The sequence below is a fragment of the Falco punctatus genome (genome assembly GCF_963210335.1).
Source record: "Falco punctatus genome assembly, chromosome: 1".
In the NCBI taxonomy this organism is placed as follows: domain Eukaryota; kingdom Metazoa; phylum Chordata; class Aves; order Falconiformes; family Falconidae; genus Falco; species Falco punctatus.
The window spans coordinates 27,324,155-27,351,103 of NC_137580.1; the positions used below are offsets into that span (position 1 = coordinate 27,324,155).

Genomic DNA, 26,949 nt, shown 5'->3' on the forward strand with positions numbered 1-26,949 from the left:
GGCGGGCCGGCCTGCGGGCGCTGGCGAGCCGGGGGCCTGTGGCGGTGTTATCTGCCGGGCTCTGCGTGCCACCGCGGGGCCGAACGTCACCCCCCGGAGCCCTGCGAGCCGGGGCCGGCCCGGGGGCCCGTCGGGACGCCCGGCACCGGCGGGGCCCCGTGGGGCGGCAGCGCGCGGCCCCTCCCGGGGGGGGCGGGGCGGGGCGCGTGCCCGGGCGCTGCCGGCGGCACCGCGGGACCGAGCGCGGCGGGCGGGGGGAACTGCGGTTCGCAAAAAGTGTGGCTTTGCACGGGCCCCGCACGAAGGCTGCTCGGGTTTGTTTCTAGAGCCGGTATAACAAAGGAACGGCCTCGGCGGGACGCTGGTTTGGGGCAAAGATCATCAGCAAAACACGCAGAGTCACCCGCTCTGGGCACAGGTGCCTGTCAGCGTCCTTCCTTACTCTGTACTGGGGGAGGTGCTAGTACGGAAAGGACAAAACAAAGGGCCCGATAACAATTTCTAGCCGTGTCTGGCTTTTGGCATCCTAACAACTGTGTGGCCAGTCCTCCCCATAATAAAACCAGGCCTGAATTCCAGTCACCTGGAGACAAGCAGGAAACAGCCCGGAGAAACTCCGTTTGCAGCTTTCCTCCTGGTTTGCTCTGTCCCATACACTCCAGAACAAGCTGGAATTCTGCACATGCCAAGTGGCATGCAAGGGGGATATTTCACTGAACCACCTGTAACTGTTTTTAACATTTAGTCTCAGACTTCAGAAATAAATATGACTTCTGTTTCTCTTTTAGTTGCCGGCCAGTCAGCCACAGGAGGCTCTTTATGGAAGTCACAGCGCTCTACTCGTGCCAATTCTGAGCAAGCACGCAGCAGCCTGGCCTTGTGTCACAGCCCCTCCCGACCAGAGATTACCGTGATGAATCCTGGATGATCCCTGTTCAGTGCTGTGAGAAGTTGGCTAACTCCATTCCCACTATTGGGGGCTAAAAATCCCATTCCTAAAAAAAGCTTGTTCAGTATTGCGAATATATTCTCCATATCGAAGAACGCTTTTTGTTTATTTGTGAATAAGTTTTCTATCTATTACAACCTTTCAAGTTGGAGCTGCTCATTGTTATCGCCTGAAATATATTATTTCTATGTGTTATAATTTATATACTAAAGCACATATTAATGGCATGTATGGCTGATTAGAATAATGAGTACTAATTGGGTAAATTTTCATAGAAGTAATGACTTGTACAGAGATTTGGAAACCTTTCCAAGTTCATTAGTATGTTGCTGGGAAGCACACAAACAAGAGAAATGCAACACATTACTTGCAGAGACGTTAATCAATATCCATCTGCACTACTGATCGGTAAAAATAACTGTTAAGATACCCTTCTGGAAAACTCTGAGATGAAGGATCAGTGGAACCAAAGAGTAAGAAAATCAGGCAAAAATTATGTTGTTTGGCTGCTTTTGGAATCTCTGTTTTCTCTCCCCTAGTGCTTGGGTAACCATCCTTCAGCAGCAGCTCCTCTGGCCTCTGCAGCTCTGTCTGGGCACAGCTCCACCCTCAGCTGCCAAATTAAAAAAAAAAAAAAAAAAAAAAAAAGGTAGCTGATTTTCGCTCTGGAAAATGGATTGTGTTCCTCCTGCCAGCATTAAAGAACAGTTAACACTGCATTGATGGAATAATTGTTATAGCTTATAGCACAGCGTCTTTGAGAGAAGCCCGAGTTGCCAAGCTTTTGCTCTGTGTAAACAGTTCATTTCACTTAGCCTGGCTTTTGGCTGGAACCCCCTGCAGATGCCAGATAAGCCCCTTTGACCAGTTTGATTTCTTACAACTTCTGGGGCAGAAGCATAGCCCAGAGAACACTGAACTCCCTTTCTTGCATAACGAGATACCCAGCACCAGCTTCCCGAGGTACTCGGGGAACAAGCAGCCTGCTCTGGAGCTTCAGGGCAAGGCGCTCGCTGTTCAGGAGCTTTTCCCTACATCTTGTCAACCTCTGCCCGAAGCTGAGCTAGGCAGGTGCCACATAACTGCAGAGCGAGCTGTGAGGAGTGGGTGGGATCTCCCTGCTCAGCTCTGCGGTGCAGGCGGAGGATCCCCGGGTATGGCACACAGAGCGCGTGTGGCAGAAGAACTGAGGCTGCCAAGCAAGGCAAGGTGGCTGTGGCGTACAGGAGGAGCAGCAGGCACCCTGGAGCCAGCAGAGTAGCTTGCCAGCGCTGCCAAGTCCTGAATCTGAAATCCCATGAGGGATATAGCTATCCAGGTGTTTTCCAACAGTGTTTCAAGGGGAACAATCTCAGCATCTCTTTTGTACCATGTTTAAAGGATGAGGCAAACGAGGAAGGGGCTGCCCTTGTGGAAACGTCACTGAACTGCGGCCATGCTTCTCAAAGGCAGGAGAGAAGTAACGACAGAAAAACCCTGACTTTGCACAGCACCCTGACAATATATCACCGTTGACTCAGACGAAGGAGCGGTGGCAGACAGAACAGGTCCATGGACCATCTTTTCTTTCTCCTGAGTGCCACAGGTTGACTATAAATCAAAATGATTTGCTTCAAGACGGGGGAAAATGATCATCAGGATCCATCGGAGTGTAGGCTCAGATGTTTTCAGTGTGTCACTGAAAAGCCGTTTGAGAGTCCCCACCTCCCCTCTGGGACTGCTCTGAACAGAGTGGCCAGAACCACGCAACTTGCAAAGCGCCACAGTCCTAAAAACTTCATGATCTAGTGGAATTAAAGGAGGCTGAAAAAGGAGGAACAGCCAACTGCTGCCTGCAGTTGCTGCTGTGATTAACATCATTTTCAAGCAAACAATACAATGTAAATGATTTCAAAATACCAGATAATCTAACAATTAGATCCTTCCTAGTGACTCTTCCAGAAAGTGAATTTCCAAGCAAGAATTAGAAACCCAACAGTATTTCATGACAATCTCTAGATACTGGGTTGGAAGAAAGTTGTATTTACTTGACCACAGATGAAGAGTGTTGTGACATGGGCTCAGCACGGCTGCAGCTGCACAGGTTCTTTACACCATGTATGAACGAAACGACATTTGCTCATTAACTGTGTTATTTCTTTAGGCGTAACACCACAGTAGCAAACTGCTTTAACTTGTAGACAGGAAGGAAAATTAGTAAAATTATTACAATGGCACTCATTAATATTTTCTGACAAGTTTTGAATTTTATGTTATGTGTGGGTTTTTTTAAGGGCTTGGTTCAGCTTTGAGAGAGCCAATCTGTGTGTGTAGTGGTTAAATAACCTGTCATTTCTTCTCAAAGCATGGCAGTCCATGACCATGCCTGCCCTCTGAAATAAAAGCAAACAAACAAACCCAACAAAGACATGACTGTAAAGCTCCAAAATCACTCATGGCTGCAAGTCAGCTGCAACACAGGACATCTTTGGACTATGTCATACAGTTAAAATTGTATTCCACAGGGTGACTGCTGTGTTGGGTACAGTGTTTTCTGTTTTAGCAAAGTAGAGACAGTCTAACTTGTCAGTCAGAGGACTAGGAAACAGTTTGTAACCTTTTGGAGGACTTTTAAGCCCACAGGTCATCTGCTGATGCAGTTGATGTTACTATTACCGATTGCTCGCAAAGAGCAATATAACTACAACAAAAGAGAAAACCCGAAAGAAATTTAAAGACGTTTAAATTTCAACTCAGTCACAAACAAGATCATTCCCAAGTCAAAACAGCATGTGATTTCTGTAATTGTCAATAAAATTGGCATTTTGATAAATCATATATTTGATGATACTTTTCTGCGTGATGAAAGAGCTTTACCTAATGTATCTGTTATATATTTTTTGGTTGTCATTTGTCTGTAAGCTGCAAGGAATGCTATTTGTTGCACTTTGTAAGGTATTTCTTTGTCTCAGCTTTCACGCTGAAGAGTGTCATCACTGGAAGGAAATCCAAGGAAGAAAATCCAGGGAAGAAAAGAGAAACCAGTATGGGATGCTGGCAGATAGCTGTTTTGTCTTCTTCTGGTGGGTGCTTAGTAAGGTGTGAGCAAGGCTTTGCACTTGCTGCCACGTGCAGCCAGCCCACCACAGGAATAAGGGCACTGCAAGCATAAAAGACAAGCAGTGAATGGTTCGATGTTTTCTCCCTCTCTGTCAGTGCCCATGTGCCAGTTTGTCAGATTCAGCGTTTCAGTTAATACCTGAAATACAGATAGCAATGCTAAGTTAGAAGTGTCAGCAATGACTTGCATTTTCAACGCAGTATGTAAGTTTAGCACTAATTGTTAGCATAAGTAATTAGATATTACTTGTGGTTCTCCAGGTAATAGGTGAATTTGCTGTGTGATAGTATAAAAGGCACATTTATTAAGGAAGCTGGTGTAAGCTGATGAGATCTGCCAAAGAGCTAACAGAAATCTGAAGCTAAGTCACAGACTACTTGGCCTTTACTGTGTTAGAAATTTCATAGGCATCGTAAAAAGACATTTCCTAGGCAGCCTTTCAATATAGCATACTATTTTCCACATGCTGAAACAACATGAGAGATGACCAGTTAACTGTTATCAATAAGGATTTTTTAAAAAGTTATCTACAACTTTAGGTTGTACAGGGGGGTTTTATCAGTATGTATCAATACCCGAAGGGAGGATGCAAAGGGGAAGGAGCCAGGCTCTTTTCAGCAGTGCCCAGTGGCAGGATAAGAGGAAACAGGCACAAATTGAAACACAGAAGGTTCCAGGTGAACATTAGGAAATACATTTTCACTGTGAGGGTGACTGAGCACTGGTACATGTTGCTGAGGGAGGTTGTGGAGTCTCTGTCCTTGCACATACACAAAAGTTCGCTGGACATGGTTCTGCGCAAGCGGCTCTTGGTGTCCCCTTTTGAGCAGGGGACATTGGACCAAATGATCTCCCGACATCTCCTCCAGCCTCAACAATTTTTTGATTCTGTGATAGGTGAGATGCTGTATGTCCTGGCAAGGCACGTGATTTTTTCATTGCTGATTTCTGCATTACTGTGATACAGCCATACAGAAAATTTGTGAAATGCTAACAGGGAGTGTCATAATCAGTGATATTTTCCTGTTATATATGCAGATATTACATTTAAGCTGTTCTATCCAGTTCCCTTATTTTCACTATGCTTTTAGTGCATAACCATTCTCCATGTATTGCCAATTGGGACATAGCAATTGATATTTGTGGTACCTACAGAAAAGAAAAGGATTGTAGGATATTATGCTAACAAGTTAAAGTTAGCTGTAGGTTCTCAGAGCTTAAAGTGCGTACATGTCTAAGCTCTACTATTTTGTGCTGTCTCAAAATTTCAAGGTATTTTATTAGTTTCCACTTTCATCACGAGCTTGTAATACCAGTGGGAGGCAAGAGAGAAGAAAGCTTTGATCCTGTAGCACAGATTGACTGGCAAACCGTGGTGCACATTGCACATTTAAAAAAGCACATACAGCTCTCAGAAGAGGATGTTGTTCTAAATATAGCACTGTTCTTGTAACCCAACCAGAGGGGAGAGGGAATCAGGGGAAGAGAAGGAAGGACGTAGTGGATATTGTATTCTTGGGTTGAATTTTAGTATTTGTTCTCCACTTTGTCTGGTCCTCTGATCATCTACCAGCTAACCCAAGGATGTATCAGGTTATTTCACATTTCCTCTTGGAAAATTTTTCTCCATTGTTTATTGTAAGCCTCTTGTTCACAACTGAAAATCTTTTCTAGTTTCCACTGTTCAGCTTAAGCTCCCAACCTCTGGCAGGCAGGCAGATCTCAGATCCTGTGGCAGCTGAACTACGAAAACGTGCTTTTTCTGTCTTGTTCTAGACAGCACCCAGCTTCTAGGTTCAAGGACAAATTAACTTACATTTGTTTAACAGATAGGACAAAGTTAGAGCTAATGCCAGTTCTTTTCAAGTATATTTTGGACTGCTGCCCTTCTCTTAGATGTTGCTTCACTTTTAAAGCCCCAAAATGCAAGTTTAAGTGAAAAATAAAATTAGTTTGACTAATAAGGACATGACCTTGAACTCACCCTTATGCAAATGATTCAAATTATGCTGTGACAAAAATTTATTTAATGTTTTGGTTTCACAGAATTACAGATCCATATGCACAGATTATTTTGGCCCAATTCCTTCATAAAAAAAGTGAGTGGGGTAGACTATTTTTATGTATGTTCTTCAGTTCTGTTGTAAGTGTAATTAAACTTTCTTCCCTTGTTAGGTAAATTTCTGGATGCCTAGGTAGATTTACTAAGCCTACAACTTGATTTGGACAGCACAGTGCCGTCTGTTAGAAAAATGGGGTTGAGAGTGATTCTGGCAGTTCTCTCACACTCAGTTATGGAAAGGTTTCCTTAAACAGAGAGTTATCCAGAGTAGAAGTAAAAAATCTATAGTGGTCGCAGCATAAATATACTGCATAGATATTTGCCTTAACAGCAGTAAGTTATGAGGATTATAGACAAGTTTCCCAGAAATGTTAAGCTTCTAAATCCAACTTCAGACTTCTAAGTAAGCTGTTTCTCAAAAGTGCTGAACCTGCAGCAGTTCCCATCGAATGCTCAGGCTTGTCAATGCGTGACTAGGGGCAGGATGGCAGTATCAAAGGGGAAACCCAGTTGCTTTAAAAAAACTAGCACAGTATGCTTTTATAATATACAGCTACACGCCACAGTTTACACCACCAAAGTTGAAAGAGCTGTTTTACAGCCAGCAAAACTAAGCTCAAATGCAAAAGATGTGTCTCATGTCCCACTGATGGAGGCAACAGTATCTAAAATATGGGAAGTTAATAGCTTCACATTTGTGCTAGAAAGCTGCTCTAAGAAGATAACACTAAATGCCCTACCTAAATAAATAAAAAAACCCCTGCAATTAATGATCTGATTTTAAAGAGGTAGGCTTTTACTAATACAGATTATATACCCCTGGTGGAGGAGATAAAGCATATCCTAATGAAACTATACGAGGGCTAAATGAAAGGCTATACTGAGAAATTTGTATAGCAGGTCTTAAAATAGCCTCAAACAACGTGGAGACTGAACTACAGTCTACTTTGTAAACAGCTGCATTTTTAAATTTCAAAAAGTTTTAGCTAAAATGTAACAGAATAGTTACAAAAATTAACTAGGCTCTTGAAAAGCTTTTATTATTTCAGTAGTCATGTCATGATTTACTGGGAAAAGGATGCCCTCTCTTGGTAATAGCAGAAATAATGACACTATGATCTATTGCTGTAATACTTGAGGTAGAATTGCATTCCCAGTGTTCTGCCTTGTAAAAAATCCCCACATTTCTCCCAGATAACAATTGTTTGATAATTTAGTGCTAGTCTTCCTGTAATTTGGGGCGGGAGTTTCCACTGCCTGTCTTCAGAATTGTGTGATAGAAAACAAATGTCAGTGAATAAAAAATATCTGCACTGGTCCTCAAGCTGATCCAATATTCCTGTTTCCATGACGTTTCATTATCAAGAAATGAAAAGAAATACTGAGAACATAACAGGAGCAACACGCATTTGGAAAACTACCATCTTTGCCATATATCATTTTGCATAAAACTTTAAGTTGAAGTTGTATTCAACTAAATTTTGCTTTCTGAAGTCCTGTTGTTAATATATATAAAACTTAAATAAATTATCATAGTAATATGCTTTAGTAAAGGCTTTGAAACTTCACAATGGGCCTAGGGCATTTGTTTTGCTTTCTACCCTCTTATGACCAAATTGTGAAAAGGAATTAATGTTGCCACCTCTGAGAACAATTTGCTTCTGTAACCATTCCTGTATTAATTAATTTTCCTGGTGTCATGTGCTTGCTCGGTAAATGCAAACATCTCACTAAGTATTTGGCTCAGTGCCTTCACTGCTTGAAAAATTGTTTGGAGATTGGCTTTTTGATTAGTATAATTACAGTCATTTTTATTCTTGGTTTACTTGCCAAATACTCAGACTCAAAGCTACTTCCTGCTTGTTCATATTTTGTAGGTGATAGGCTAGTCCTAGGATGCCTGTTTTTCACAGCAAGATTGCTATGATATGTGATCAAAAGAAGTAGCATGATAATGTCTTGCAATTCTACCCTATGTCATAGAATGGGAATGCACTGAAAAGGTTTTAACATGTTTGACTGAAACTCTAGTTTCTTTCTTATATAACAGCTTCATAACATCACAAACAGTAATTAGCTCCTTGCAAATATGCTATAAGTGATTCATAATATTTGGCCCCTCCAGCACAACTATCCGATACCAGTAGCAGACATTTCTGCCTTGTCTAGGGATGTATGACCACCATATAATTATATCTATATTAGGAATTGATAGCTCATAGTGTAGCACTTTGGATCATATGGTAACCAAACCTTAAAAAAATAGACTAGCAAAAAAAAAAAAAAAGGTTACAAAAGCTTTACTCTTGAGGAAGGAAAGCACTCCATACCTAAAAAATGTACTTGCAGACAGAGAAGGGTAACAGGAAAACAAGAAGCTTGAGTCAAATTTTCGGGAAGCTTGAAGTTTGCTTGAAACTTTTTAGGAAAATATGACAAGGTACAACACCAGCACCGCAGAAACTCTTCAGTACAAGCTCTGCAAAGGGAGCAATATTATCGATTCTGAAGGATTATCTTTCCATTCCTAGTTGTGTTAAAATCAGATTTATCCTTAGAATATCTGTCTGCGTCTGAAGCAGCATTAACTTTTCATGTAGCAGAGGTATCACTCTGAAAAAAAAGCAAGAAGTTTTATTGAAAGTGAGAAGGCTGTTAGTAGGAAAGAGACAGGATCACAGTATGAAGTACCATAAAAACAAGTTAAGTAATACATAGTTTACACTTATGGACACAAATTTAAAGCTTCCATATGTCCACAAAAAAGCCCCAGATAACCCTACTTGAGGAAGCATTTTTTTGCCACTTCTGTAGTCAGCGAAGAGGCCAGGATGGCTTAGTGTCTTTACCACATGTCCACTCTGTCAACACGGAAAAGCCCAAATCCAGTGACGTGTAGACAGGCTACAACTGCCATTCAAACCCTCTTTGGTGAATGAACTGTAGGTATTGTGCACCAATGACAAAGAGAGAGAACAAAGTCTCTGTAGGTGCCAGCTGATAAAAGGAATATATTGAATGATAAACTTTTCACACTACATTCTGAAACCTGGTCTTTATTACAGCAGTCTTACCATTTTTTTACTGTACCTACTGCTGGTGTATTGTAATACAATATTATTGTAGAGGAAACTACAATTTCCTCTATAAATGTAAATATGTGCTGGAACAAAGTCTTTCTGACAAGAACACCATTAAAGAATTCTCAAGCAATTCAGTGTCAATAAGATGAGACAATGCTTTTATATTTAAAGACTTGCTTTAAAGCAATAATCTGGCTTATAAATTAAAAGAGTAATAAATATGAGGTAAACTGGGAGAGTAAACCCCATACACACATTGACTCATCATCAGTGTGGGCAAGTGTGGACAATTGTTCACATCTTTCTTTTCAGGAAGCAGCAGTATGTGAGTTCAGTCACATACCAGATAAAATGTCAGCGAGATGACTTACTGAACACATTATTCTAAAGTCTTAGTTGAAATGATTAAACACAGCTTTCATCTCGTGCTCTAAAAACAAAGCAGATAAATACATGCACAGACACAAGTTACTCAGTTCCCCATGCTACAGATTTTTAATCATGCAGTAGCTGCCATTTTCTTAGCACACTAAAATGTGTGGCACATGAATTTTGGGTGTCTTCCTTTTAAACGCATATCCTTTTATTTTCTCCCTTTCCCTCTATAGTGTGAGGGACTTCTACTACGGTTAGTATACACTGCAGAAGATTTAAACAGTGCTAAGTTTTATACATAGCAATCTAAGAGTAAAAACCTTGCCTATTTCGGTATCTTTTAAAACCAGGTTTGCAATTTTTTAAACAAGAGATATCTCTGTCTTCAAAGTATTTTCGCAGCTTTTTTGTTAAATATTGCAGTTTTATGAGTCATGGTTTTTTTTCTGATTTAAGTATTCAAAAAAAAAAAAAGGAGTCAGCTTTGGTATCTTAACAAGAAATTTGATAAATATTTGTGGCAAAAGTGGGAAATAAAACCTGCAGGGAAGTAAAATACTTGTCTTCTAGAAGATGAGTATTCTCTGTCTGGGTAAGGGGGTGCTCCCAAGCCCAGGAGTGCTTGTGGGTCCTCCCACCTCTGTCTCCCACCACTACCTGGTGCCAGATGCCCTCTGCAAGCTGCTCAGGAAGCCAGCAGGACACATGGCCACCAAAACTGAAAGTTTCCACCCATCCCATGAAATGATCTAGTGCTCTGATGGGCTGAGAAAGTGCCAGAAGAGCTCTAGAGGAAGGCGTCTTTTTTAAAAAAAAACCAACAGCTTTTAGATGGACTTCATTGCTTGCCAAGCAGGAGAGGAGGAGACCTGAAGTTTCTTCATGTCCCTGCTCCCGGTGCTGCCACCTTCCACCCTGGGATCTTGTGCACAAAGTCCCAGTCCTCTTCTGCCGTGCTCTTTTCCAGTGCAAGAGCTAGGACATGTTAAATAAAAGCAGACAATGAAGGTTCTTCATGAGAGATGTCAATTTGTGGAATTCCCTGCTATGGATGCTGGAGATCTGCATGGTTCACAGGGCAATCAGAAGCCTAAGGAACAGAAATTCTACAACGGCTGTTGAGTATGTAGGCACCACTTCTAACAACGTGTGCAAGGGTGCAGATTGTTTGACGCCCTGCAGATGGTCAGTTGGAGTAGCCTTGTCCCATAGTCTGTTCGGTCTGGCTAAACACCACTGGACCTCAGCTGTCAGTCATCTTGTAGATGTATTGAAGGGAAAATCTTATTTTTTTCATATAGAAGCAGTCTCCCTCCTCAAAAAAGTAACACAGTTACGTGCTGGATAGCAGCAGCTGTTCTAACTACAGCGTGACTTTCCCATTGCTTTTCTTGCCAACCATTTTTTCCTGCCTCAGAGATCTGCATCCTCTGATTTATTTCGCTGCGTGTAATCTCTTAAAGTCAATACATTTAAAAAATAGATACTCTGTAAAATACAGCACTTCAAAGCAGACCTTGATTCTGAGGTAAAGCTCTGCCTCATATTGCTCATTTTCATCCAGGAATCTAAATACTAGCAGAACTGATGTACATATTTCTGTTTATTGTGTCTTAGGATGCTTCTCACTGAGATCTTTCTCTTTTCCTCAGCCCGAAGCAGAGGTTTACACCTGAGCATTCTTCAGGGCAGAGTTTTAGCAAAGTCACCTTGTAATTACTAATATTATTACTTCCTCACTTCTCTCCATTTTTAATGTTATTTTATTTTAAAAAGCAAACTGCACCCTGCCTCTCCCCTTTCCCAAGAAAGACATTTTGGTGCAGTGGTAATATGAAGAAGCTACCTTGTTACCAGCAATAAACATAACACACCATCAGGTTATAGACAGGGCAACACAGTACTGAAGAGGTAAAAAATTAATCGAGTAACCCACTGTTGAATACAAAGGTGTAGTGATTTTTCATAAGGTGCTGTACGACAGGACAGATAAGTAGCATAAAGCAGGAGAGCAACATTTTGTAATAACCTAGGCAGATAAAGTCATCACTATGTACAAGTTCCATCTACAGTACTCCAGGTTGTAATTAGAGTTTTGACTTCGAGGACTTCTGACCAATTTTAGTACAATATTGCAGTTTATCATATTTTTCATTTCATAAAACTTGTATCATCATAGCTACTATTAAAGCCTTCCATAGCCAGTCTTAATATCTGTAGCATCACTGAAGAAATACAAATAGGACAAGCAGCATTTTTCTGTGTGTCAAGCTACTCTCCATCATCTTTGAAAGGTCATGGAGAACAGGAGAGGTGCCTGAGGACTGGAGGAAAGCCAGTGTCACTACAGTCCTCAAAAAGGGCAGGAAAGAGGACCCAGGAAACTACAGGCTGGTCACAGAAAAGTGATAGAACAGCTCATCCTGGAGGTTGTCTCAAGGCATGTGGAAGAAAAGAAGGATGTCAGGAGTACTTAACATGGACTCACCAAGGGGAAATCATGCCCAACCAACCCAATAGCCTTCTGTGATGGAATGACTGGCTGGGTAGATGAGGGGAGACTAGTGGAGACTGTCTACCTTGACTTCAAGAAGACTTGTGACACTGTCTCCCTTAACATCCTCATAGGCAAGCTCAGGCAGTGTGAGTTAGATGAGTGGCCAAGAAGGTGGATTGAGAACGGGCTGAAGGGCAGAGCTCAGAGGGTTGGGATCAGCAGCAGAGTCCAGCTGGAGGCCTGTGGCTGGCCATGCTCCCCAGGGGTCAGCACTGGGTCCAGTCCTGTTCAACTTATTCATCCATGACCTGGATGAGGGGACAGAGTGTGTCTTCAGCAAGTTTGCTGATCATAAAAAACTGGGAGCAGTGGCTGATACCCCAGAAGTCTGCGCTGGCATTCAGCGAGACCTGGGCAGGGTAGAGAGTTGGGTGGAGAGGAACCTGATGAAGTTCAACAGGGACAAGTGTAGGGTCCTGCACCTGGGGAGGAATAACCCCCTGCAGCAGTATGGGCTAGGGGCTGACCTGCTGGAAGGCAGCTCTGCAGAGAGGGACCTGGGAGTTCTGGGGGACAGCAAGTTGCCCATGAGCCAGCAGTGTGCCCTGCTGGCCAGGAAGGCCAATGGGGTCCTGGGGGGCATTAGAGGGAGTGTGGCCAGCAGGTCGAGGGAGGTGATTCTGCCCCTCTGCTCTGCCCTGGTGAGGCCACACCTGGAGTGCAGTGTCCAGTGCTGGGCTCCTCAGTTCAGGAGAGACAGGGAACGGCTGGAGAGGGTCCAGCAGAGGGTTATGAAGATAATGAGGGGACTGGAGCATCTCCCTGGTGAGCAAAGGCTGAGAGACCTGGGCTTGTTTAGCCTGGAGAAGGGAAGACTGAGAGGGGATCTTACCGATGATACAGATATCTTAAGGGCGAGTGTCAAGAGGATAGTGCCAAGTGACAGCACAAGGGGCAATGGGTACAAACTGCAACACAAGAAGTTCCATCTGAGTATGAGGGTGACAGAGCACCAGAACAGATTGCCCAAAGAAGTTGTGGAGTCTCCTTCTCTGGAGACATTCAAAACCCACCTGGACGTGACTCTGTGCAACCTGCTCCAGGTGAACCTGTTTTAGCAGGGGGTTGGACTGGATGATCTCCAGAGGTCTCTTCCAGCCTCGACCATTCTGTGATTATGCAAACCAATCTTTAGGAAAAAATGGCACAAGATACCAAAAACTTTTTAAAAGGTACCCCTGCCCCTGCCTGCCCCCCCCCCCCCCCCCCCCCCCCCCCAGTGTAAGAAAATGTTCACCTAATTATGAGCTTTTGGTTATGGAAGTGCCACTCTATCATTGAATGGCTTAAGAGAGTTCCTTAAATCACTACCCGTCATGAAAATACAGCATTTTTTAAAATCTTACAGCTGTAGACAATAGGCTAGCAACCACTGACAATTAAAACAATTTTAAACCAATGCAGTTACTCAGATTTACTTTCTGTGCCACTGAAAAAACTTGGTGCGTTCCATAAGCAAAAACCGTCTTATATAAAAAATAACGTATCGAATGTGAAGAATATCAGTTGTCCCACATCTCCCATTAATGCGTTTGTGTACTGAAAAGAAGAACCAGTGTAACACTTTTGTATCACTTTTTTTCTGACATAAAGGTGGAGGTTTTTCTTGACTTATCCATCTTCTAGGTAAGGCAACAATGTACATTGAAGACAAAATTCAATCTTACATTAGCTGACAGCCATTACACTTTTGAAGATACCTGAAGTACCTTCATTTTATTGCCTATTCATTACAGTAAAATTTTAATCAGAGTTCTAGACAAACTAATTTAATGTGGCATCTTTGATTCTTTTGCCTTAAAGGCTTAATGTGATGTGAACCTGATGCCAATATTGAAGATAGCAAAGCATGTGCATTTGAAGTGCTGTGAGAATTACAGTGACAATTAACTAAGTTTTCAGGGTGGCAGTGAATAAAAGGGAGGTTTTCAAATGTAAAATGACTTCTTTCCTCAGTGACTCAGAAGTGACTTGCAGTTTACCAGTTAAATTCTAATGAAGTGATTTATTTGTAGCTGACAGAAGCTCCTCAGAGAAACAATGAGCCATGATTTCCATTTCACATATACCGTATGACTTACCAGCTACTTAGGATCCTTCTCGGTTGCTTGGATGACTTAGAGGTTCCCAGTAGGTCAGCCAGCACTGAGGCATCAAATACGATGTCAACATCACTGTTAAACACAGGGAGAAGTGTTAATTGTCAAAGAAAGGAAAATGCATTGGCCATAGCACAAACAAGCAAACAAAACCCCAATCTCCATCATTATTTGGAATATTTACAGGTATAGCCAATGGACTAGACAGACTAATATAAACCTAAAAAAGTCAGAAAATAGGAAAAAAAAAAAAAAGGTTGGAATAAAGAGTGAAGGAGTGAATGAGACAAAATCCCAGGTGTCAATAGGGCAGTTCTCCACAGAATTATTTACTACAGATGGGTTGTCTGTTCATCATCCACTGGAAGTATTACAGCCCTTTGAACACAGGAACAATCAGCAATATAAGCCTTACTCACCTGTACAGCGGGGGAAGGGGGCGGGGAACTCAAGAATGCACAAAGGACCAAAAGTAATCCCTCTCCCCACCATACTCACCACCCTAAGTTAACCTGAAAACACTACTATTTCCTTTTTGAAAAAGCATGTAAGCAGATACCTGTGTGACGGGCAAGGATCACATGCCAATGTTTCCTCAGCTGGTTAAACCACAAGCTCTTGGCATGGCTATATTGGAGCTGGTAACCTTTTCAGCTGCTAAAACAGATCTGTGTTCCTATTTTAAGGTGCAGAGCTCCTTGCTCTGCAATGCTCATCTGAACTTATTTTGATACCTAGCCTGATTTATGTGCTCCCTACCTCAGGAAGTGGCTGTGGACTTTGTGACTGGAAAGTGCATCAGTCAGGTGTCCTCTGCCGGAGTCAGAGCTTTGTCAGGCTCTTTCAAAAGGCACAACCTAAACCAATTAGTGATTTTTTGAAGAGAAAACCATGCCATCAGCATCTGCCCTGTTTTGTTGGAGCAGAATGTCCTGCTTCAGAAAACCGCTGATTTCACTCAATCACTCCCAAGTTTTGTTCTCATTTATTCTTATGGGTTCCCGCAAACACTGTAATGTTGTTTCCACATCAGCTTTAGCAATGAGGACCACTGACACTGTGCTGATTAATCAGCTCTTGCTCCCCTTCCTGTTACTCTGATCACATCTCTGTTTTTTTTTCCAGCTCTAACACTATCAGTGGCCCCAAAAGAATCAGCAAAATTTGTCTGTATAATTTGTCTCCTAACAGAAAAATGTAATTCAGGCTGTCGTTTACTCTTTTGCTAGACTTCTGCTGCTTTTCAATTATAAATTGCATGAAAGGCAGAGTCAAAAGCTGTGTTGCTTTTAACCACAAATGTAATCTATGGCAAATGCCAGCTTCACTAGCACCTCTTAGACTCTGATGCTCCAGTTACTCTGAGCCGCCCAAGGGGCCGGTCCTCCTGCATCCAAGCCTTCCTGCAGCCCATGGCAGCCGCTCTGGCAGAAAGGCAGGAGGAAGAGCTGAGAGGGAAGCAGCATAAAGTACTAACACTAAGTTTATGGACTGTTACTGTCTAATGGCATTTTCTCTTAACAGAACTTACACCACTAATTGAGGTTGATTTGGGGTTTGAAAAAGGGTATTTCATACTTTAAAGGCGAAACGGAATCCTCTAGTCAGGATTCCTTGCAGTGGAGAATTAAGTGGAGGACACAGCAGCACTGTCTGATTTGGCTTGCACTCTGTTCTTAACATGGTGTGTGGACAAACACCATTGGAAAAAAATGCTTTTGGTTTTTTTTTGAACTGAAGGAATGTGAAAATATTCAGTAAGACCTTTACCATAGGACCTCTATAGCCAAGACAAGATTACATTTTAGAAACATCAGGTGGAAATCCTGATTATGGCTACTATTTGTAGTGTGCTATCATCAGAAGCAAATATTTGGAGATAGAAGGCCTTTTGTTGACTTAACACTCTTGAGGGATGCTGTGGAATAATTTAGGTGTTTACTTTAGGAGGCTGAATAAAGGTCAAATGAATCCTTAGGAAAAAAACTCTAGTATGATATCCTACTTATACATTCCCTGTGAAGTGTTCAAGGATCTGGGATTTTTACCTAACATAATTCTAGGTTATTTCTCTATAATATATTATACATTACACATATGATGGAGATATATATCATATATTGTACAGATATTATAGAGAGATATAATATATTATATCTATCTAGGCACTAATATAACTCTAGGCGCCTTTCCTGAGGAAAGCTGAGTCAAGTATTGCTCCTGCAGTAACGCTGCTAAGGATAAGATTATTGCAGATTAGTGTTTGGCGTACAGTGATTCATACAAAAAATATCCTTTACAAGTCTGTCCTCATCGTAATGTATTAATATTGTTTACACTATTACACTGAGATAATGCTTTGCAAGTCTAGGCTGGTTATAAAGCAATTTTGCCTATACCTTTTTGTTCCCGCCCCCATTCCCATTAGAAAGTACTCTGGCAGGAAGAAACTGGCTTGCTTTATACCAAAGCTGGGGCTTTCCTGAAAGTAAAAAGCAAGAACACTTTATAAGAAACAGGTGACTTAACATAAAGTTAAGTATTTTATTGAAACAATTAATAAGGAAAAGTGTATTATAAACTATGGAAGAGTTTTTCTATTTTCACAGTAGTCCATTTCTTCATTTGCTGTATTCTCTTAGAAGACTGGAGCTATGTATTCTGGCAGTGTGTTAAATCATCAAACTACACAATGTTTTGAGATTTAGACACTGTTTTAAGTATAAAAACCCCTTCAAATAATCACTGAGGTAGCAGGAAAAAAGACAATTGCTTTATATTCCTGTGATTAGGACACAAGATACTGCTGACTAGTTTCTGCTGCTCTGAAGATTTGGCTGGTTGGACCAAGCAGAACACCATCCACAATTAAGAAACAGAGCAGCCAACCTCAGCTTCCACAACTCTTTGATTAGGGCTCTGTTTAGCAAGGCAGAACCCATGAATTTAAGTCATTCCAGTCCCAGAAGGAAATTAAACAACTTATTCATATCCAAAACGAAGGCTAACACACTGAGCTTTTTGCTTAAAAAAGCTTTTTTTTTTTGTTTTTTTTGTCTCCTTCCTCTGCAAACAAGTGAACCGGATCCCATCATTTGTAGTATGTTTTATCTGTCATCATACTGCAACAAGCTTGACTGCATTTATTAAACAGTTTGGGAATATCTGAAGTCATGTCTTGTAATGAATTTACTCTTCACGCCTGCCATCCTTGCCACCACCCTACCGAGAAACTAACTTGCTAAGACTTGATATGTATGGGCATATCCTAACCAAAACACCTATTTATCTACAAGATGATTTTCATATTAATTTAATTATCACAGACCTATTAAAATCCTGTAAAATATATTTATCTCAAATCCTGTGGAAAGAGTAGGTGGTACAGCAGAGTAATGAGGACAATTAACAAGTCCCCATGCTCCGCACAAAACATGAAAGATGAGCAGCTCCTTTATTTACCACTGTTTCAGAGCACAACCGACTTGTTTCTTTCAAAAAAAGCACACTGCCTTCTGGTAACAAAATTATTGTTTAAGCGGAATTTGTATCAAAGTTAACCACTACAGTTTTTGAAAGTGTGACTCTAAAGATAGATGAGCTCTGCAATGGTCTTAATCTAACCAGGGCACAGGCCCAGGTTTGTGACATTCGGTGAAAGGCACCAGGATCTTTCTTATCGTCACAAGATCCGCTTCAAAAAACAGCATCAGAGTCCATTTTACCAGCTGAGCCTTCTCCTTTCCCCCAGAGTGACTCTCAGCACCCCTGCTGGCCTTTGGCACTAGCTGTTTTCTGATTATACTGTTTTCTATTGCCAGTGAAAATTCTAACTAATTTAAAGCAAACAAATGAGAACACTAGTCTATACTGTAAATAATATAATTATTTATATTTTGGGGGGGGGCAGGGAGGGAAATGGACTTCTCAGAATTACATATTTTACCTTTTTAAAGCTGTCACAAAAACTGACTGTTCATGAGCTGTTAAAACAAAGAATATTCTGACTTAATCGTGATTCAGATCTCAGCTTTGTCCTGATATGAAAGACAAAAATCTGTCAAAACCTTGTAAGTCTTCACAGTCAGGGGACATTATTTCCTGACCAGCTCTAGGAAGCTTCTCTTCCATTGAGAAGTTTTCTCTAGACTCTCAGCCACCTGCCTCTCCTACCCCCATCCATCCCTTAACTCCCTCTCAGTCTTCAAAACTGAATCAACTTCTGAATCAACCATGCTTCAGATCCACACTCCCAGGTAGTTGATCCAACAAGGTCTTGTTAGTACAATGAAACCTTTGTGCATCAGAAATCAGGTAAGATTTCCCTAGCCCTTTTCATTTCAGTCCTTTTCAATAAACTATTCTGCATCTTCCAGAGAAAAAAAGTTACTGCAAGATGCTGCCTTGGTCTGACGATTACTGCATAGCTGGGCTTAGAGAAGGCAAGATTAAGGAGCTGCAGAAATTCCCAATACTCATACTATTTTAGGAAAACCCAAACATTTTCTGCCAGAAAAGTACCAAAATAATATCTAGCATGTTACATTTAATAAGTATCCATACAACTACATCCACTGTATATCTTACTGCATTACAGCTTATATATTTTTCTAACTTTATTTGTGTACAACTGCTTTTAAGTGTTCTCTGGCTCTAATTGCTTGGTGACCTACCAGAGATTATACATAGAATAATCAATGAATAGAATCAATAGAATCAATGAATAGAAATACTGTCGTGAATACAATGGACTGGAATTAAAATCAAATATTTTCCCCCTCCCTACAGATTTTCAGTCTGTTTGTGATTTCTTATCTGAAGAGTTTCATATAAAAAGCAGTGGAAATAAAAAGGTCTAACAAGATTTGAAGTTTATCTCGACAGATCTGTTCTTGACTGAGTTTTAAACCAAGCTCCTTGCGTGCAAACTGGGTGCGTCATATCTGCATAAAGTAGAGCATGCTTCTGAAATCTTGGAGGAAATCAAGGCTGTCCTCTACATACTAAGACTTTAAATTGTTATTTAGTGATTACTTACTTGGCTCTGGGCTTTTAGCCACATCATATGTTCATGCTTAAGGAGATTAAATGTGGTAGCTAATAGTCTGGTCAAGAAGCCTAACCCTATCAGCCTAACAGATCACTTACCAGATTTTCATCCTATGAAAATGTATAAGGAAGTGTTAGCACAGTAGCATGACTTGTGTTTTTCTTTGATAGTTCCAGCCTCAGTATTACTTTGAATGAATGTGCTATTCCACCTTCACAGCCAGCATGTTCAACTTAAAGCAGGGCTTTTTATAAGCAAGTGGGCCTCTAAGCTAATAATTGAAGCACTTACATCCTTTGCTAGAGGTCTCTTGGAGGTCTACATAGTTTCTTCTTCCAGGAAATTAAGTTAATAATTCCTAGAACTAGATTCTATTTTTTTTTTTTTTTTGAAAATACTACTTATGGGTGACTAAGAACTGAGAAAGCGGCTTCTGAGATGAGGATTGAGAAATCCTCGAAAGTGGCTAGGCAGTATACAGCTAAGCATAAATGTTGCTGGCCGGCCAGGACCACAAAACTCAAGATGTGAATGCCAGATACATACATTTATGCTGTATCTCCTTACTAGTTTACTGTCATTGTGTTCTTATAGCCTGTTTTTTGTCATTACAACCTTCAGCAGGTGTGTGGGTTTTTTGTGTGTTCCACAATAAAGATGCATGGGACATAATCTATACAAATTATTGCTATTTGACTACCTTTTTTACTCTTATGTCACACCAGGATGGAAGAAAAATAATCAAAAAGTAATTGGTTTCATATTAGTTCTTTATATATTTCACAAAAAAGAAAAAAACCCAAACCTTTCATGAAATCACAAGGGAGCAAATTCAATACAAAGCTACTTCTGAAGAGTCCATGGTAGCACATTTGCCATTACTAATCACTTCTTACAGGGATTTAACTGCTATCACTCATATGGCGCTGGAGACAGAGGCCTGCTTTAGAAAGACTGGCCTATAAAAAAAGCCAAAAGATGAGGAGAGCCAAGGAGTCCATTTCTACTGAAAAGCAAATCCCTTTGTTGCATTTAGGCAAAGTCACTCCTGAATTATCTATTATATGGAAACTTGATTAATATTTATACTTTACAAAATACTTTGTAACTTTCCTTTTCAAATAAATTTAGTACTATCATATTACAGGACAGGCAGTTTGTTATTGATGATCAAATCTCAGAAACAAGGGAGACTTACTTCAAATCTTAAGTTTTGAACACAAAAATCATTTAACTTCAAAGATCAGAAAGTTATTTTGTTTTCCAAACAGGAACAGGGATAGAGAAGATGAGGATAACAAGTATCTTCAACCTGGCTGGATAAAACAAGTCAGTAGAATTAGTTAATTTGAATATCCAGGCTTTTTAATTTGTACTGATCTTCTTACTAGCTCTGGGAATTGGAAAACAGCTGCAATGCAACACACACTGCCAGTCTGCCCTAGGCAGAGGATGGGGAGGGACTCCACTCAGATGTACTTTTACACAGCCGGCCAAAGTCACTGCAGAACCAAGAAGCAGTTCCAGGTTTCCACACACATGTCTCCATTTGTCCTTCCTGCTTCCCTGGTTGCCGAAAGGCAAAAGTGACATTCTTCAGTTACTTTGCCATTTTCATTTATGGATGCTGCCAAAATTATTAGAGATGAATCAAAATACTAATAGAATATTTATACTTCTCTATTTCCTTTTATATGTACATATATAGCTTTAGGCATCCAGAGCTGTGAATGCACTATTTGTAATATGGCCATTAATGAAGCAAATTCTTTCATGCTTAGTGACTTCACACAATACTACTGGGCTTTCCTGTTTTCCACCCACCAGTACTATCGTTTCATTCCCCCAATGAGTACTTGCTCAGCTGTGACAAATTCAAACTCCACCAGATTAATTCATAATCATGTATGAATGGGGAATGGGAGCCAGTGGATTTTGGTTTCATTACTGTAGACCTTTGCTTCATTTTTAATTAACTTAAAATATATATTACAAGGTAAAACCTTAATATAGTATTTACATGATGATTTTTACTTGCTATCTACTGTGTGATAAATTTCTTAACAACTGTGCCAGCATAAAACTCAGAAAAAGGTGCCATCTCTAGGGACTCATTTGCGCTACTTCAGTTTGTGCCTCTACCACACACCAAGCAAGCCACACTATATATTGTATATTCATAATACGGTTCTCCACAACATTCAAACCCACTAGTCTTCTTTCACAACTCCTTTAAGCGTAGGATGGACTTTGCTGTTTTCCTTTAGTCCTCCTGTCAAGCTTAGAAGCTCCTTTGGTATTTGTTCAAGATCTTCTCTTTTCCTTATGTTCCAAGAAGCTGATGTAGTAACATGCAATTCCTTATATTCTACCAAAGCCCAAAGCTGTTAAACTTAGGAGACAGCTGAGACTCCTCAGAAGCTGTAGCATAGCCTTTAAAGTTTCCCAGGCATTAAAAGCACATTTGTTTTCATGTTTCAGACCTAGTTAATACCAAATCATGCCTAAACCCGATTAGAATCCAGAACTTCAACATTCCTCTCCTCCAGTCCCCTGAGGAGAGCTCTATCTACCAGGCACTCACAGGGAACACCTATCAACTATCAACAGGACTATCAACAGGATCTGGCATCTCAGGAAATATAATGGCAACCACAACAGTTTCCAGAATTAAAGCTAATTGCACCACTTCCCTCTTTATTCCCTACCACAACTGCTATAATGTTAAGGGCTGGCATCCTGGAGGGATGTGCTAGGCTCCAATTCTTGTTTTCAATAGATTTTTTTCAATCCACACGCAGATCATAGAAACACAGAATCATGGAATTGGATTGGGTTGGAAGGGACCTTAAAGATCATCTAGACCCAACCTCCATGCCACTGGTGGAGACAACTTCCACTAGACCGTGTTGCCCAAAGCCCCATCCAGCCCGGCCTCGAACACTTCCAGGGATGGGGCATCCACAACTTCTCTGGGCAACCTGTTCCAGTGCTCACTGCTCTCACAGTAAAGAATGTCTTCCTAAAACGCGATTTCAATCTATCCTCATTCAGTTTAAAGCCATTACCCCTTGTCCTGTCACTACAGGATCTCATAAAAAGTCCCTCTGCAGCTTTAGGCCCCCTTTAGGTACCTTTATGTAAGGCAATACCTTTCAGAAATAGATTTACTTTCATCACCAGAAACAGCTGCATACTGGGCGAAGTAGAAAGTAATCATTAGGAGTTTAGCTTTTAAACAGTTTGCTGGGAGTGTTCCTCACAACTTCTTAACTAAAGGTTTGATGAATATAGCTGCTTTGAGTTAGAGGTACCGTTTCCAAGTGTCATGGTTTAACTCCAGGAGGCAGCTAAGTTCCACACAGCCGAAACCAGTACATCAAGGTAGGTTACACTGTCTGGGTCCATGTATTTGATTTTATTTTTTAATATATAATTTACCATAAAATAATACACAAGATTTCCTAGTCTTCAGACTGTAGACACAAATACTAAGAGGTGGTCTCAGTCCCACAGAGATTTGTAATAGCTGTTTTATGAAAGAAGAATTGAGCTTATGAATACATTAGGAAAAAAAAAATAGTCTGCCAGAAACCAAAAATTAAACTTGAGTTTTATAAGTACCTAACATCTTACTCACCAAATTGATTTGCTTTTTTCTCATCATCCCTGCTCCTGAAGTTAATATTTTTTTAATACTTCTACATTATTATTTTTCTTGTTCTGATTTGTGAAGTAAACGACTGTCAGGTGAGTTACCGCTACCAAAGAGTGCTTCTTTGATGTATCTGAGTGTTTTAAATACTGTTGGTATTTGGATGCAGTATTAAAATGTTTTAGAAGTATTCTTGCCTTGAACATATAGATAATACATACAAAGAACGCTTTGAGAAAGAACCCTTAGACAGCAGAGACAAAGAAACCTGTGTCTTAACTGTGATTCCAGTAATAAAACTGAGCAACTAAATGATGTGGGAATATGGACCATTTGAATTTCAAAGGCAATCTCATGTGTTCAGGCTTTACTAGCACTAACATTGGTCAGCTTTACACTAAGGTATTTGTGCATACATGTAATAGAGAATTTTTCAAGCATACTTATCTATATAAATAGTTAATTGTGGAATTAGCATCCTGCTCAAAGATTTTCAAGTTCTGTATGAAGAATCTAGTTAAATAATATGAAAGTGCTTGATGATGTGACATTTCCAGTGTCACCTTCTTTGTTTTGAAGTTTAAGACCATGTCACTTAAGATGTGAAAGCAATGGGTTCTCTGTCTTCTTACTGCTGCCAGTGTTTTTTCTTTCTGTGACTTATAAATGAGGATGGCTAGTTGTCTGACCTGTTCAGGCATTCTTACCAATAAAAATGAAATCCAGAAGAAGTCTTCCAATAAGGAAAGTCAGCAATGAAACAACAAAGGAAAAATGTGGTAAATTAATTAATAGGACGTGCTCTAAATAATATGTAAGTGTGATTCAAAATAAAATAACAGAGAAATATCAAGCAAAACCTAATTGTGTCTTAGTTATAAAGGTCAAGAAAAGGCACATATATTTTCCAGATTTCCAGTAACAGCAGAGAGGACTTACAAGGGAAATGCAGAAATACAGAATAATACATACCAAAAACGCAAAACCTAAACTCTTCAAAGTGTATGTACAAACTAAGTACAAAATAAGATCATTAAATTTGGTTTTCAGATGAAGTGTCAAGAATTAGTAGTGTAAAGCCAAAGACTATGTAAAGAAGAAAATTCCTTGACTGGTTTGCATTAGAAAAACGGTTTACGTGTTTCTTAACTCATCATGTTCTCTAGTAATAGGAACAAACTGAAGATACATTCTAGAAGCCTTGAAGGAAAAAATGACATAGATAGCATCAACTAAACCCCACTGCAACTTAGTTTTGAGTCTGTTAAGTGTTCATAGTGTTTTGAGTGAGGTTTATTGTTCTTTGTAAAAGCTGGCAGGTGGTTTCACAGATCTTCTAGTGGCAAAGCTGACTTAAAGATTTCCTCTGTGTTTGGAGTGTTTGTTCCAGTGGGTGAAGAAGGGCTGGAAATCACTGCCACAGAAACTGTACCAGTTCACTGCTTGTGAGCTGTGTTGTAAACCCAGATTAGTTCTCAAATTGCTGTTTTTTTTTTTTTAATAAAGTACAATCTTTCTGAAGTCAGAGGGAGACTCTGAGATAAAATCTACCTCTGGAGAGCTTGTTTCATGAAGTCAGATTTGGTTCAGAAATCCTGAATTTTTGCAGTTACCTGTGAGCTGGGAACTGCAGTGCTATACTTAACCAAAAAGAAGGATTCCCCCTCTCTCTGAGTCTGTCTCCTTCATGACGCTGAGTGCAGCTGATACAGAACTACACCCTCAAAAAAAGAATAAATCAAAGTTTGAAAGGCAGAACAGAGACAACTCAGGTGAGCAGCAGTACTTTCTGTAGGAAATCCAAAAGGAAGAAAGACTTGTTTTTCTAAGTGCAAAGAACCCTATCTCCTACTGCTTGCCTTCCTCTTCTGTTGAAAAGCACAGTTCTACTCATTCCTTGCTAGTTTTCTTTATTAATAAATAAATCAGTCTCCCACCAATTCGTCAAATAAGAAGAAATCTGAGATTTCATGTTCTTGGTTATCTACTTGACTGAGAAGAGGTATTTCCATTTGTAAACGTTATATTCATTAAATTCCTTAATTCCTTCAGGCCGAGCATTTGATTTGATACACAAGTTACACTTGCAAAAAAAAAAAAAAAAAAAAGGACAATCAGCAATCCCCACTTATTCTGCTCATGTACTGTATCCTGTAGCTTTGGGGTTTTTTTCCTGGGCTTTAAACGTTTTATTTTTATTACCTACGTCATAACTGTTTATGATTACTTAAATCATCTGTTCTCAAGACTGCTGTACTGCTTTTTCTATTTGGATGCTGATGATGAGCAAATAGCAGTCAAATTCAGCTGAAGTGTTTCAGAATTTGCTTCTATCAGGATTGAACTTTGAATTGTGAAAGGAATTGTAAAATCATGGTACTAATAGATGCTAAAAATGGAAATGTAAACAAGTATCTAAACAATCAGTAGCGCTCTGTCACTACACTCAGAAAATGCTTATTCTCTGGAAAGGCCTTTTTCCCTTGTGCCTGGAAGGATAAAAGACAGCTTTTTTACTTTTTGTCAACACGTTTATCTCCGATACTAAATTATCCTGATTTTTTATACATATATCTCTGAAAAAAAAATTAATAAAAAACAGTGGCTACAGTTTGTACCGTGAATAGACCTGACAGTCAAGCACAGAAGAAAAGAGTTAAAATGCTTTGGTTACTTCCAGAGCTGCAGTTTCCAGACTGCTTTATCTTCTTCAAGTGCACAAACGGTACTGAGGTACTATTTTTGAGGACACAATTGTCTGCATATTTTCTTTACCAGAAAAGACCACCAGGGTAGGGTAGGGGGAGGAGACGTCACATGGGTTGATTGTCCCAGACAGGAAGGTGGTAGTCTGGTGTACTGAATCTGGCTGCGGATAGCTCTAGTCCGTGACTGATAAGAATATTTCTGCACACATCATTGGTACTAGGTGAAAAAATAATTCAAGAATATATCTGGCTTTATAATTGCTGCTATATTGCTTCTTAAATGAATGGTGTTTTTTGCTTAGGTATTTAAATAAGCAAGTAAATACATTCTTTAGACTAGAATCATTTAATGTATTTGGAAGTACCCAGGAGCTATAATCACCTCTGCCTTGATACAGGAACAGGACTTGGTTTCACACCATGTCCGTAGAAAAGTCCAGCAGCAGATGCTGAAACCCAAAGTGTCCCAAGGCCCCAGCACAGGAGTTAATTTACCAGAGTGTAAATCTAACCTGGAGTTTAGCTATGAAGAATAAAGGAATAAAGCATAAATTTGAGGCCTCGCAGATGGGAAGAGGTAACAGGGTGAGCATGAGCAATGTCCCTGTGCGCTAAGGGGCAGCTACTGCAGGACCACATTTAATTTCTGGACACTTGTGCGTCCTGGTGGGAATGCTGCAGTGGTGGCAGCTGCTTCCACAGGCCCCTGCAGCCCCGGGCGGGGGACACACCGCCCTGCCCACGCACCAAGTCGCCTCAGCGCGGCTCCGTAAGCACCCAGGCTCCCGCGGTGCCGGGGAGCCCCCGGAGCAGGGCAGCTGTCCCAGCCAGTCTCCTCGGCCCCTGGGCCTCGCTGCGCCCTGGCGCTGGCAGGGCTGATGCTCCCTCCCGGCAGGGTGAGCGTGGCCGCTGTGGCAGAGAGGCTCCTCTGGCAACAGCTGAAACCCATCGGCTTCAGGGGAGACACCTGAGCTCGCCGGGGTGAGAGGCCGCGGGCAATCCCCCGATGGAGGCGCAGCCCCCCGGTGCTCGGGAGCCAGCGCGGCACACATCGCACACTAAGCAAGTGGGGCGAGGGCTCGTTTTAGCCTGACCCGGATCCTCCAGGCTACGATGCACCGTCTCCGTCTTGCCTCCCCGCTGCAACCCAGCGTTGCTGAGGGGGCCGGGGGCTGGCCGGGCTCCGAAAACCACGTCTAGGAGCAATGCTGCCCTGCTTCTGGGGGTGGGGAACTGCCTCGGAAAAGCTCTTACAGAAGCGTATGCAGGCCCTCCCGCGCCGTCAAAGGCAAGGCAAGGCAAGGCAAGGCA

General features: G+C 41.0%; 1 long non-coding RNA gene across 1 annotated transcript; it reads right to left on the bottom strand.

Moving 5' to 3' along the window:
* Positions 1–788: 788 nt before the first annotated feature.
* LOC308067806 lies at positions 789–26,874 on the bottom strand. Its single transcript, XR_013929744.1, has 3 exons — positions 14,208–26,874; positions 13,140–13,235; positions 789–8,724 (listed from the first exon to the last, which is right to left on the bottom strand). It is a non-coding gene; the product is annotated as an uncharacterized lncRNA (long non-coding RNA).
* Between the last annotated feature and the right edge of the window lie 75 nt (positions 26,875–26,949).